This window comes from Pantherophis guttatus, chromosome 1 (assembly GCF_059756535.1).
Source record: "Pantherophis guttatus breed Tessera chromosome 1, ASM5975653v1, whole genome shotgun sequence".
Taxonomy (NCBI): Eukaryota; Metazoa; Chordata; class Lepidosauria; order Squamata; family Colubridae; genus Pantherophis; species Pantherophis guttatus.
In genome coordinates this window covers 260,838,141-260,851,669 of record NC_142063.1, presented here as the reverse complement: position 1 = coordinate 260,851,669, position 13,529 = coordinate 260,838,141, and positions in this window count along the sequence as shown.

Here is a 13,529-nt window from a genome sequence, read left to right as displayed (position 1 = left end):
CAAAAGAAAAGCGATAAAATACCCGCCAAAACCCGCGGCACCACCCTGAAAGGAGAAGTCGTTGAGTTCACTCCCCGGAACCAGCGTGAGTTGGGAACTCCGACCAACGATGACGACAGCGAGACAGACTCCGACTCGGACACCGATGAACGGGTGAGTCACACGGAAGAACCCTTACTCATCCCCGTAGAATTAAGGGTGCCCTCCACAGGAACTCACGCGCAATTGTTAGCCCTGTTGGACTCAGGGTGCACTAGGTGCATAATTAGCCCCAAAGTAGTGGAGGAAATGGGACTGAGACTGAAAACTTTAAAAAGACCCATTGCTTTTTGTCAATTAGATGGGTCGATTGCAGGGGGGGCCCCAGCTAGTTTTATGACCGAACCCCTCGAACTACAGTTGGGGAATCACATAGAAAAGCTCAGCTTTATTGTAGCCCCTGGCATGGAAAGGCCCCTAATTCTAGGATTGCCCTGGCTTCGAAAATGGAACCCACGAGTAAATTGGAAAACGGGGGTCCTGCGCATCCGTACGGCAGAACCACCTCCGGAAAAGGAAGGCCCCTCCCTAAGGGACGACATAAGACCAGAAGGGGCCGCAGTAGCCCTTAACTATATTGAGGGAGAAGAGAAAATTCCGAAGGAATATTGGGACCTCAAGGAAGTGTTTAGTGAAAAAGCTTCTGATAATCTGCCTCCCCACAGGGCCACTGACTGCACCATTGAAATACTCCCAGGGGTGAAGCTTCCCAAACCAAAAATATACCCCATGACACCTCGAGAATTGGAGGAATTGCGGAATTTTATTGACAAAAACTTAGAACGGGGATTTATCGAACGAGCCAAACCCAAGGTAGCAGCGCCAGTAATGTTCCGCGAAAAGAAAGATGGATCCTTCAGATTAGTTGTTGATTATAGAAACATGAACGCCATTTGCGTGGAAAATGTCTATCCCCTCCCACTTATGAAGGACATGTTGGCCTATTTAGGAAAGGGAAATTTTTTTACCAAACTTGATTTAAGAGAGGCATACTACCGAGTGAGAATAAAAGAGGGAGATGAATGGAAGACAGCATTTAATTGCCCACTGGGGTGTTTCCAATTTAGAGTACTCCCTTTTGGACTACAGGGGGCCCCGGCCGTATTCATGCAGTTGATCAACGAAGTGTTGCACGAGCATCTATATAAGGGGGTGTTGGTCTATTTGGATGATATTCTAATTTATTCTGACAACATGGCCGACCATATAAGATTGGTTCGAGCGGTCTTGAATAAACTCAGAGCAGCTGAACTCTATGCCAAACTTTCTAAATGTGAATTCCATCAAGACAAAATTGACTATCTTGGATATCGTATATCGCATGAGGGAATAGAGATGGACCCGGAAAAGGTACGGGCAGTAATGGAATGGGCCGCACCACGCACCCATAAACAGTTACAGAGTTTCTTAGGGTTTGCTAACTTTTATAGACAATTTATCCCCTCTTTCGCAAAAATCGCACTGCCAATTACAAACTTGCTCAAAACAAAAGGGGAAATAAAACCCAAACCCTCGAAACCACTAGAATGGACTATGGACTGTCAGGCCGTTTTCGAAAAACTGAAACGGCTATTTGCAGCTGAACCTGTGCTCAAACACCCTGACATAGAACAACCTTTTGTAATACAAGCGGATGCTAGCGACGTTGCCGTAGGAGCGATACTCTTGCAAAAGAATGAAAATGGAATATTACAACCCTGTGCTTACACATCCCGTAAACTATCTGAAACAGAAAGGAGATGGGCCATATGGGAGAAGGAAGCGTTTGCAGTTAGATGGGCGCTGTTAACATGGAGACAATTTTTGGAGGGGGCAAAACATCCTTTCGAGGTGTGGACTGACCATAAGAATCTAGAAGCATTAAAAACACCACGCAAATTGTCACCCAAACAGGCACGCTGGGCCCAACATTTCAAGCGTTTCAATTTCACTTTACGTTACCTTCCTGGGGGAAAAAATTTCATGGCAGACGCACTTTCCAGATTGCCACAGTACAACAGCATAAAGAAGGAACTGGTTCAACCAATGATCCCCTTAACGCAATTGGCAACACCTGTCACTACCAGAGCGCAGAGTAAAACCGATCCAGAACTCTCAGGGGATTTACTCGAAAAGTTACGAGAAGCACTAAAAGCTGACGAATGGTTTAAACTCCACTCGAATGAATGCACACTTCGCGATGGACTAGCTTGGGTTGGATCGAAATTGTATGTTCCGACCACATTAAGACCAACCGTATTGAAATATGCGCATGATGCCAAAGCCGCAGGACACTTTGCGTTTGTCAAAACTTTACATCTTGTTAAGAGACAGTTTTGGTGGCCTGCACTAAAAAAGGACATACAGGCATATGTCGCTAGCTGTCCAGTATGTGCCTCGGCTAAAAGACCTCCAGGAAAATCCCCTGGATTACTACAAAGTGTGGCTAGACCGAACGCCCCATGGAAAGAAATATCTATGGATTTTGTGGTGGACTTACCCGACAGTGAGGGCTGCACTGTCATTTGGGTAGTAACTGATTTGTTTTCTAAACAAGTACATTTCATACCTTGCTCAAAGATCCCTTCAGCAAAAACCCTCACAAAGTTATTTATTCGGCAGATTTACCGACTACATGGGTCTCCAAAAAAAATAATTTCTGATAGGGGTGTGCAATTTACTTCCAGTTTCTGGAGAGAATTTTTAAGATTGATAGGCTCCGCACAGGGGTTGAGTTCCAGTCACCACCCTCAGACAAATGGTGCTTGTGAAAGAACCAATGGGGTACTCGAACAATACCTTAGATGTTACGTGAATTACCAACAGGACAATTGGGTAGACTTGTTGCCATTTGCAGAAGTGGCGTATAACAATTCTGTGCATAGTAGCACCGGATTCACCCCTTTTAAGGTTGCATCGGGCCAGGATTTTGTACCCATTCCCGAGTTACCTCAAGATGATCCCCAAAATCCCTCTTTGATAGATTGGATAGAACAATTAAGGAGCACCTGGACAGTGACTCGGAAGGCATTAGATGAGGCACACCGAGCTCATAAGGCACAAGCCGATAAGAAAAGGTCCCTAGCTCACATTTACAAAGTGGGGGATAAAGTCTATTTGTCTACCAAATACTTACAAACCACCCAGAGGTCTAAAAAGCTGGGGCCTAAGTATGTAGGACCATTCCGTGTGATCAGACTGATAAATCCAGTGACAGTTGAATTAGAATTACCAAAAACCTTGAGACGAATACATCCTGTATTTCATGTTAGTTTATTGAAACCTGAACACTCATCTCCCCTAAGGGTTGATCATAGCAACCCTCCAATTCCCATCCTCGTAGAAGGGGAGCAACATTTTGAGGTTAAGGAAATCTTGGACTCTAGAAAACACCATGGTAAAGTCCAATATCTGATTGCCTGGAAACATTTTCCACTATCTCAGGCTGAATGGGTAAATAAACGGGATGTCCGAGCTCCCAAGAAAGTACAACAGTTCTATGCCAAATACCCTGATAAACCTTGATCATTGTATATATTCTGTTTCTCTTTCTCTTTTTCCTTTTAATTAGGACTAACGTCTCTTCTGCAAGAGGGGCCGAATGTCAGCATCAGCTTTCCTGCTTTAGCTGCCATAAGAAACGGGGAGGGATTAGGTATGGAGCAAAGGGGGGGAAGAGAGCAGGAGGGGGTTTGTCTTGGTAGGAGGGGACTTCGTGGGAATCGAAACTAAATTTTAGAAGGGGATGGCCGACCAACTGTCTTGACATTCCTGATGGATGACGCTGCCAGACGTGTTGCCACCTGACCTTTGGAAGACCTTTAGATTGGCTGAGAAACTATAAACACGAGGGGGGGAAGAAGCTTAGTAGATGCATTTCGCACGTTTTGATCACTTCCAGCTTTTCACTGGGATGTTAATCTTTTCATATTCAGTAAAAGTACCAGATTCTTCAAAATGCTTGAGTTTGGGGTTTTCTTTCCTGGATACTGAAGGAAGCATACCTGACAGTTAGTTTGATTTCCAGATCAATTAACAAAAGCACTTCTATTTTCCCAAAGACACATCTGCAATACTAGCTGATTGAAGGCATTTCATTCCCTTCAACTCGACCTTCCAATTCAGTTTTAAAAAGTTGAGTAAGAAATTTGACTGAATCATCTCTGAATCAACTTTTTACAGCACTCTAGACAATTATAAACAAATACACTTGATAATCACTTAAGAAAGAAGGTTGCCATTAATAAAAAGGGAGGGGGATTGGAGAAGTGTTCTCCTGCAGACATTTCTCTTTAGAAGTATAGAGTTCTGTAAAAAAAAATATATCTTGCAGCAGATGGTGCTTTGATGTAAGATGCCAAGGCTAGTGATATGTAGATGACACCATATGATAGGGTTTCTATCCAAGGATTTACAGACTTTGGTTATCATGACCTCTTGTGTCCATATGGAATTTATGATAATTACAATGTGTACAAGTTAAACATCTCTGGATATTATCATCTCCTTGACATGCCAAGCTATTCAATTGACATTTTACAAACTAAAATTTGCAAAAAGAAAATCATTTAAATTCAGCATTTTTAAAAAATGATATTTCGGGCCTATTCTTGGATTATATAAATTGAAGAAATTCATATTAAAATAAGAAGTAAAAATAAACATTATCTGAAATCTTGAAATTAGTGGAACAGCTGATTAATAGTAACTATCAATTAAGACTGCCCTGGTTAATACAAATAATAATTAACTAAATTAAATTGCTTATCCAGTTTCATTTTTCTCTATAAATATCTTATTCTTTTTTCTTTCTCAGTGTTATGCAGCCTCATTGTTATTAGTCTTTTATTTTCATTTCTTACCTATCATAAATGCAAACCCTAAATAAATCTGATTTAGAATAGAATAGAATAGAATAGAATAGAATAGAATAGAATAGAATAGAATAGAATAGAATAGAATAGAATAGAATAGAATAGAATTCTTTATTGGCCAAGGGTGATTGGACACACAAAGAATTTGTCTTGGTACATATGCTCTCAGTGTACATAAAGGAAAAGATACATTCATCAAGAATCATAAGGTACAACTTAATGATAGTCATAGAATACAAATAAGCAATTAAATCATGCTAGGGAACAATCAATATAAATCATAAGAATACAAGCAACAAAGTTACAGTCATGCAGTCATAAGTGGGAGGAGATGGGTGATAGAACGATGAGAAGATTAATAGAAATAGTAATGCAGACTTAGTGAATAATTTGACAGTGTTGAGGGAATTATTTGTTTAGCAGAGTGATGGCATTTGGGAAAAAACTATTCTTGTGTCTAGTTCTTCCTGTGTGCAGTGCTTTATAGAGTTGTTTTGAGGGTAAGAGTTGAAACAGTTTATGTCCAGGATGTGAGGGGTCTGTAAATATTTTCACAGCCCTTTTTTTGACTCGTACAGTATACAGGTCCTCAGTGGAAGGCAGGTTGTAGTAATTGTTTTTTCTGCATTTCTAATTATCCTCTGAAGTCTGTGTCTGTCTTGTTGGGTTGCAGAACTAAACCAGACAGTTATAGAGGTGCAGATGACACTCAATAATTCCTCTGTAGAATTGTTATTGTTATTGTTTCTTAGCTCAACTTTGTTGAGTTCCTGCTCAGGAGATCAAACCATCATATTATAGCCAATTTGTCCAATAATTTTTGGCCTGATGTAAATAGTTTGTTACATTAGTATGCCAAACTACTTGTTCTGTCCCCCTTCCTCACACAGGCAAACGTAATACCAAGCACGCCTGCCAATATTTTATTAGGTAAACAGATTAGAATTCTTGCCAGACTAAGGTTTTGGCAGCAAACTGCCGAATGCCTGCCAAGACCGTTTTCACTCCCATAAAGCAGAAGAGGACTTATCTTCAGTCCGTTCCAGGAGCAACAAATTATCCACAAGACAAGAGTTTAGTCAATGTTCAGTCCAAAATATATCCAAGCCGAATTTCAGAGATCACGATGTGACTTTCAGCATTTAACTTTGTCTGTCACAAAGCCTGAAGAGCAATCCCACCCACTTTTATTCCCGGTGGGGCATGGCTCCGTGTCTCAGCTTAATCTCCCATGCCTCTTCCATTGCTGCGCACACTTTTCCCTCTGATGCTGCCTGGGATCAAGCCAGGATTCATCATCCTCGCTCCCTATCAATTGGTGCTCCGAGATGCCTTCCTCCCGGCACATCCCAGGATGTTCCTCCTGGCTTTCGGATGGAACCTGAAACACTGCCAGAAAGGAGGGTCCTGAAGGGAGGCCTTGTCAGTTCCTCCCCATCACCTTCTGAGTCCTCTTCCTCTGTCAGGACAGGCTCAGGAGTCGGGGTCACAACACTACTGATGGGGCTACAGGAGGGGCAAGATGGTCTTTATGTTTTTAAGTGGTGGGCAACAAGAATGAACCTATGTCATTCTTTTTTTGGGGGGGTGATGCCCAACTTATCTAAAGCTTCTTGAACACCTATCATGATATGTAGAGTAATTTATGAGCCCATCTTATAAAGTCTAAATGTATAGATTTTTTCATGCTTATTATTTAATGTTCATTTCCATGCTTATTTACCAAACATGATGAGCACGGAGACAAGTCATTGTATACGTAAGGTATCTCTTTTAATATCCCTATGATGAAGGTCAGAAGAGAAACTATAGCAAGTTTCAGCTGAAGATGAGAAGCAAATTTATTAAGAGTCCTGGCAATGACCATGTCTGGAATGTGAATGAATAGCAGAATAACAAAGTTGGAAGGGACTTTGGAAGTCTTCGTCCAATCCCTTGCTCAAACAGAAAACCCCATACCACTCCAGACAAGTGGTTGTCTAGTCTCCTCTTAAAAGCCTCCAGTGATGGAACATCACAACTTCTGAAGGCAAGCCATTCCACTAGTTTATTGTTCTCACTGTTAGGAAATATTTCTCCTTAGTTCTAGGTTGCTTCTCTCCTTGATTAATTTCCATCCATTGTGATCCATTTTGATCTATTGAATCCCATGATTAAAATGTGCAAAAATGTTTTGCACATTTCAATCATGGGATGCATCTTGTAGGGCTATACAGTGACATGGGCATCATTCCAGTTGGTATTTTAGAACACATGGAATCAAAGATTCAACATTTTTTTAGGAGTGAAAATGTGAATAGCACTGCCACACTGGTACTTTAGTCAGAGTTATTCATTCTAGATTTTGTTTTGGAATCAAGATCTGGACTCTGAAGTTCCAATTATTTTTCCTCAGCTACTAAACCATAGTTAAATCTTCTTAAACAAAAGTGATAATCAGTGCTTTAGCTGCATTTATGGATATTTGACTTGTGATTTTTATTATCATTTTCATTAATTTCCTATGTTAATCTTAGAAAACCAGAGAGAGCTTGTCTATCTATCTATCTATCTATCTATCTATCTATCTATCTATCTATCTATCTATCTATCTATCTTTCTATCTATCTCTCCATCCATCCATCCATCCATCCATCCATCCATCCATCTATCTATCTATCTATCTATCTATCTATCTATCCATCCATCAGCTATATATTATCTATCATCTGTCTAAAGTTTGCATATCTAAACATCAACTTAGTGAAATGATTTGCATAGGACATGTATAAAGGCATACTCATCCTAATGAATGACAACTGCAATTGTTTGCTAAGGGCTATATTTTGTAAGTCTGCACACACAGTGCTATGTCTATCTGCCATAAAGAAATGACTATAAAGAGCTCATCATATGAAATGAGTCCAAGACAAGCTTGCAATCACTTCCTTCTTTTCTTGCCTCCAAAAGCCATATTGCATTTGTGATTCTATTATGCTTTTGACAAAGTTAAACAGGGGAGACTTCCAAATGTGTCACGAATCTATATTGGAATGAATGTGATGAGAAGAGGTGGAGAGATGGCAGTTTTTCTGTGGACTTGTCATTGCATTTCTTCTGACAGCATCTTAAGCGTTCTCATGAGCTGAATAAATCTTATAAATCCTATAAATAGAAAATGAGCGAAATCTGAGCTTTTCTTATTAATGTTAAATAGCTGAAAACTCATTAGGGCTGACGCAAAGCTGAGACAGAATTTCATGAAGCTGTTGATACTGTTAGGTAGGCAATTTATTTATTTTTATATCTTGCCTTTGCTATTTTTATAAATAACTCAAGGTGACAAACATACCTAATACTCCTCTCTCCTCCTATTTTTCCCCACAACAGCAATCCTGTGAAGTGAGTTGGGCTGAAAGAAAATAATTGGCCTAAGATTGGCCAGCTCGCTTTCATGCCTAAGGCGGGACTATTATGGATCTTGTTATAGGTTAGAGGATTCCTTCTATTCTACTTTTTGAAATAAAGAAGAGAGCTCTGGATTCAGAATGAGAAATACAGTATCAGAATCCATACCACTCATCAGTTTTCCCCACCAGGCGTAAAGTTCAATTGGTTCTCCTCTCCCTGATATTAGTAACAGCCATCAGAAATGGGAAGGTGTAGGGATTAGACTAAAGGCACGTTGGTAATGCCTGTGGACCTGAAGGAATTTAAGCCCTCATGATACTTGGCCACCCTTCCAGATTACCAGCCGATTTATATAAGCCATCGTGCTGGACCATATTACTTACTATCGCAACTAATTAGAGCTTTTTGCTTTTAAATGGCAAGGAATCCATGATGTATATCAGACATTAATACGATTGAGCGGGTCCAGAGGTATTTCAGGAGAAGAGTACTCCATGCCTCTACTCACAATAGAATCCCTTATGCCACCAGGCTTGAAATTTTGGGCTTGGACAATCTGGAACTGCGCCACCTGTGGTCTGATCTAAGCATAGTACACAAAATTGTCTGCTACAACATCTTACCTGTCAACGACTTCTTAAGTTTCAACCTCAATAATACATGGGCAAACAATCGATACAAACTCAAGGTAAACCGCTCCAAACTTGATTGCAGAAAATACGACTTGGAACGCCTGGCATGCTCTACCCGACTCCATTGTTACATCCTCAAACCCTCACAGCTTCAACCTCAAACTGTCTAGCGTGGACTCCACCCCATCCCTAAGAGGTCCCTAAAAGGGGCCTGCATACACGCATCAGTGTGCCTACCATCCCTGTCCTACTGTCCTCATTTATTTGTATTCATTTCCCTCATTCATGTCCATGTTCATATTCATACCTGCTATCTTGTACATGTTTGACAAACTAACAGAATAGAATAGAATAGAATAGAATAGAATAGAATAGAATAGAATAGAATAGAATAGAATAGAATAGAATAGAAGTAGTAAGGAGTGAAGGCTTCTTATCCTTTATTTCAGTTCTCATAGTCTGCTTGCAGCAGAATATTGAATTCACTGGAATATACCAGTGTCAAAAAGCTGTAATAACATGAATAAGATGGCAAAAGCCCCATCTGATTTTGTTAATTCCATGCCCATTTTTATTGATGACGTCATTAACTAATCTCACTGAGTTCTGGTTTTATCCAGGATAGAGGAGTTGCATGGTGACACAGTCTTATCATTTGTCCCATGTGATTCCCTGATTAGGCACAATCTATCAAAAATAAACCCTTGATATCTGTCTGCGCTGGGTCTTGATATGGGTCTTGATATGGGTCTTGAAAAGGACCCACAGTATTATGGTAGAAAAGTTAATCATAGCTGCCAATCAGAGCTTTGGGAGCAGGGGAGAGGTATGGGGGTGTTAGTCTCTTTCAAATATTTTATGCTTGAGCTCTCTTTCAACATAGCATTTTTTATATTTAGGCAACAGTATAACATACAGTAGCTCCATACTGCCTCACAAATCCTATTGAGGGTCCTTAGTGCTCCCTGAGCTTGGTTGTTTTCTTGCAGTCATTTCATTATGCATACTAGATAATGTTGTTGGTGCTAGTAAGGAAACTTGCTAATACTGATAATGCTACCTAGATTGGGTAATATAGCATCTGCAAGAAACCAGCCAAGCTCAGAAAGCACCAAGGACCCCTCATTTCAACCCTGAGCTACAAATATTCTCCTTTATCAGAAACCCTATTCTGACTTGATTTTAGATAACAGGAGAATATGTGACAAGTTCTCAGGCCATTCTGAGGCTGACAATTTTAGTTTTTCAATTTTCGTGATTGAGAAGTTGTTGGGTTGGGTTTTTTTATTGTAAAATAATTCTGGAAGTCAAGAACATGGATTTTATCTCAAAGTCATATGAAACAAATTCATGTAATAATAAATGTTTGTACGACAGCCATTATTGCTAATAGTATTCCATATCATTTATCTTTTATACAGCACAACCGAATTACAGTGACCACATGATTACAGTCACTTATGATTAATGATGGTTTAACTTAGTATCTGACAGTAAAGCTTGGAGAGGAAAATTACATAACATAACCTTTTCAGATATATATCACTTTTTTTAAAAAAAGTTTAAGCATTCTTTATATTAATTTCCTTCAAAATAGAAATGCATCAATGTAGTACATGGGGCATCAGGAATTAAAAGTATTTTGTACTTATAAACATAACTTTGTATATGCAACTGCTTCATAATGAATTCAAAAATGAATTCAAGAATAGCACTTTGAATAAAACATAGTTAAAATGTTAAGAGGGCTTCCCACTCATCCAGAAAGCTGAAATTTACAATGCCCACAGGGTTCTGAGTAGTAGAATTAGCTGGAAATCTGACATCCTATATCTCAAAATTCAGGTTTGATGTGCTTTCTTGCAAAAAAAATAAAAATAAAAAAAAATAATCCTTATTCTTTAGGACTTGAAATCATTAATATAATACAAAGAAAGTTTTGGGTAATAGAAAAAAGATATATGATGCTGAAAAGCTCTTTCATGTAATATTTTGAAATAAGTTAATCTTTTTTTAGTACTGAAAACACTTGTTCTGCTCTTCTGTCACTTGAAGTCAAACCATAAAGCTTTAAAATTATTATTTATTTTTGTGTGCATCTTTTTAAAATGTCCCAAATAAAACTATGTTCCCCCAAGCTGTTTCACTTTCATGCAAAAGCGGTGATTTTGTTTTGTCTATATGAAATTTTATTGAGAATGGGGAAAAAAGGAAAACTATAATTGCTCTTAACAGACCATTCAATAGGTGATATTTATTTACAGCTTTAAAAGGACTCATTTAACGATCAATGTATATAATGAGACATATTTTTGATCCTGACTCAAGGACTGTACATCCTATGCAAATAATAATGGATGCTTAATTCTCAGGTATCAAAGGCTTTAATCCCATACATATTTATTTGAGTTAGAAATAAATCACGTTCAATAGAGATATAAATTAGGGTTGCTTGACTTAATAATTAACCTGAGTAGGCTTTTAAACTGCTCTGTTAAAATATGAGCCATACTAAATGTGGCTCATGGAAAAGAACTATTTAAATATGACTAAATTATATTCAAGAAAGATGTAGCCATGATGGTGATTTTTTTTTTTCTGATCTCCCATTATTTCTGAAGATTTTTGCACAGGGTTGTAAGATGATGGTTTTCTTCTCAGAAAAAAAGGAATGAGGGAGGAGGAACGAAAAAAAAATAACTTCTCATTCCACAACTGAATTTCAGCCTCCTTTCTTACATCTGAGTGATTAAGTGCCGTCATGCTATTATTAATTCTTAGCAAAAACATAGATAGATTTTCTCCATGACTATTTGTCTCTAACCTGATCATTCAGGTCTTCCAGGAGTGCACCATTACTTAGTCTATCCATTTTTCTGTTTATTGTCATCTTCTCTTTCCTTCCACCTTTTCCAGCTCTAGAAGCTCTAGAGCTAGGGCTTTTCATGATATGTCTGAATTAGGATAATTTGAACCTGGTCATTTGTGCCTTGAGTGACAACTCTGGCTCCAGTTCTTTTCTTGGCTGTCCACAGTATTCTCAAAAGTCTTCTTCAACACCAGTGTTAAAACCATCAACATTTTTCCTATCCTGCTTCTTCAAAGTCCAACTTCACTTCCACGGAGTGTCACACATCAAGAGGAAGTATTTCAGCTCAAGTGTCCATTTAATATTTCTATATCCAATTTGCAGAAAATAAGTCTCATAATAATTTAAACTCAGTTTAATTCTCTGGTGACTTTATAGCAACTTTCAGTTTAATGAGGCAGGCAGAAGTGTTTAGATTAAATCTCTATGGATCAATTGTCTATACTATGACAGACACAGCAGCTGATACCCTAAATTTTAAACATTGTTAATTACCTGATTCTTTCCCACAATCGCTGCCTCGCTTTGTGAAATTTAGTCTTCCAAGAAAAGCTAAAATCTATCACTCTTAAAAGCAAAAAATACATAAATTGCAATCCAATCTTTTTGTACCTCATGGCAGTATTAAACATACAAATTCTTATATAGAGCCATCTTCCACAATCTTATAAACCTTCAGATATTTTAGAACTGTAGCTTCTAAGTGCCCTAAACATTATGGGAAATTTGGGGAGCTGAAGTCCCAATACTTTTGAAATATATCAGATGATACAGATCAAGTAGATCCGTCATATAGAGGACTGGGTATCACAAGACAAGACATCTGTTCCCAAGAGTGCCAGAATGGCACAGAAGGAAATTATTCAGCTTCACTTTACAGAGCAATTACCCAGCTGATTGCATTTTGGGACTTTGCCTCATCAATTCCACCTTTTTCTATACATTTTTTGACAATTAAAGCGAACCTAGCTTGTCTCTAACATCTATTGGTATAGGGAAAAACACAACCCAGGATTTTTCACTCTATATTAAGTGCTTAACTTCCAATTGCCTATATGCTGCTACAATATGATGCTTTAGCCTTATTAATTGGCGATTTGGAGATGCAAGTTTTTTTAGACTCTTCTACCTATTTTTTTTTCAACTCCCTTCCTTCCCCTCCCCCCAAAAAACCCCCCAGAGACAAGAAGGCTTAAGGTAACAAAAGCACGTTATATTCACTTTTCTTCATCTGGAAATATCAGTATTATTAGTAAAAGAACAGCATGAATAGGTTTCTGTCATAGAGGAAATTCTATAATAAATGTACACCTTTTGTACAAATACTGTGCAATGTTATATTGATGTTTCAAGAAACCAAATTCTCCTTTCATCCTTTCCAAATTAAAGAAAAAAATTCTCTGATTTATTTTTTTTCCCCATGTAGTTGTTTCTCTTGTGGGAAAAAGTTGTGCTAGCTAGCCAATGGAAAATCAATTAAAGTTGCAGTAATGATCAAAGGCAACTTGTGACACTTCAGCTATCATTGAATTTTGCCCAGAAGACAATCAATACTTGGTTATACAATGAAGAACACCTGGTAGATGATAGACGTTACCACATTGCACAGTGAACAAACAAAGAAAAAAAAAGCAGGGTATTTACTCTTTTCCACTATTCGACTAGTTTTAAGGCAAAAAACAAAATTTCAAAATAATTTCTTGTCCCTTGATGACCCCAGGTTATATCAGATCATCTTTTATGTCA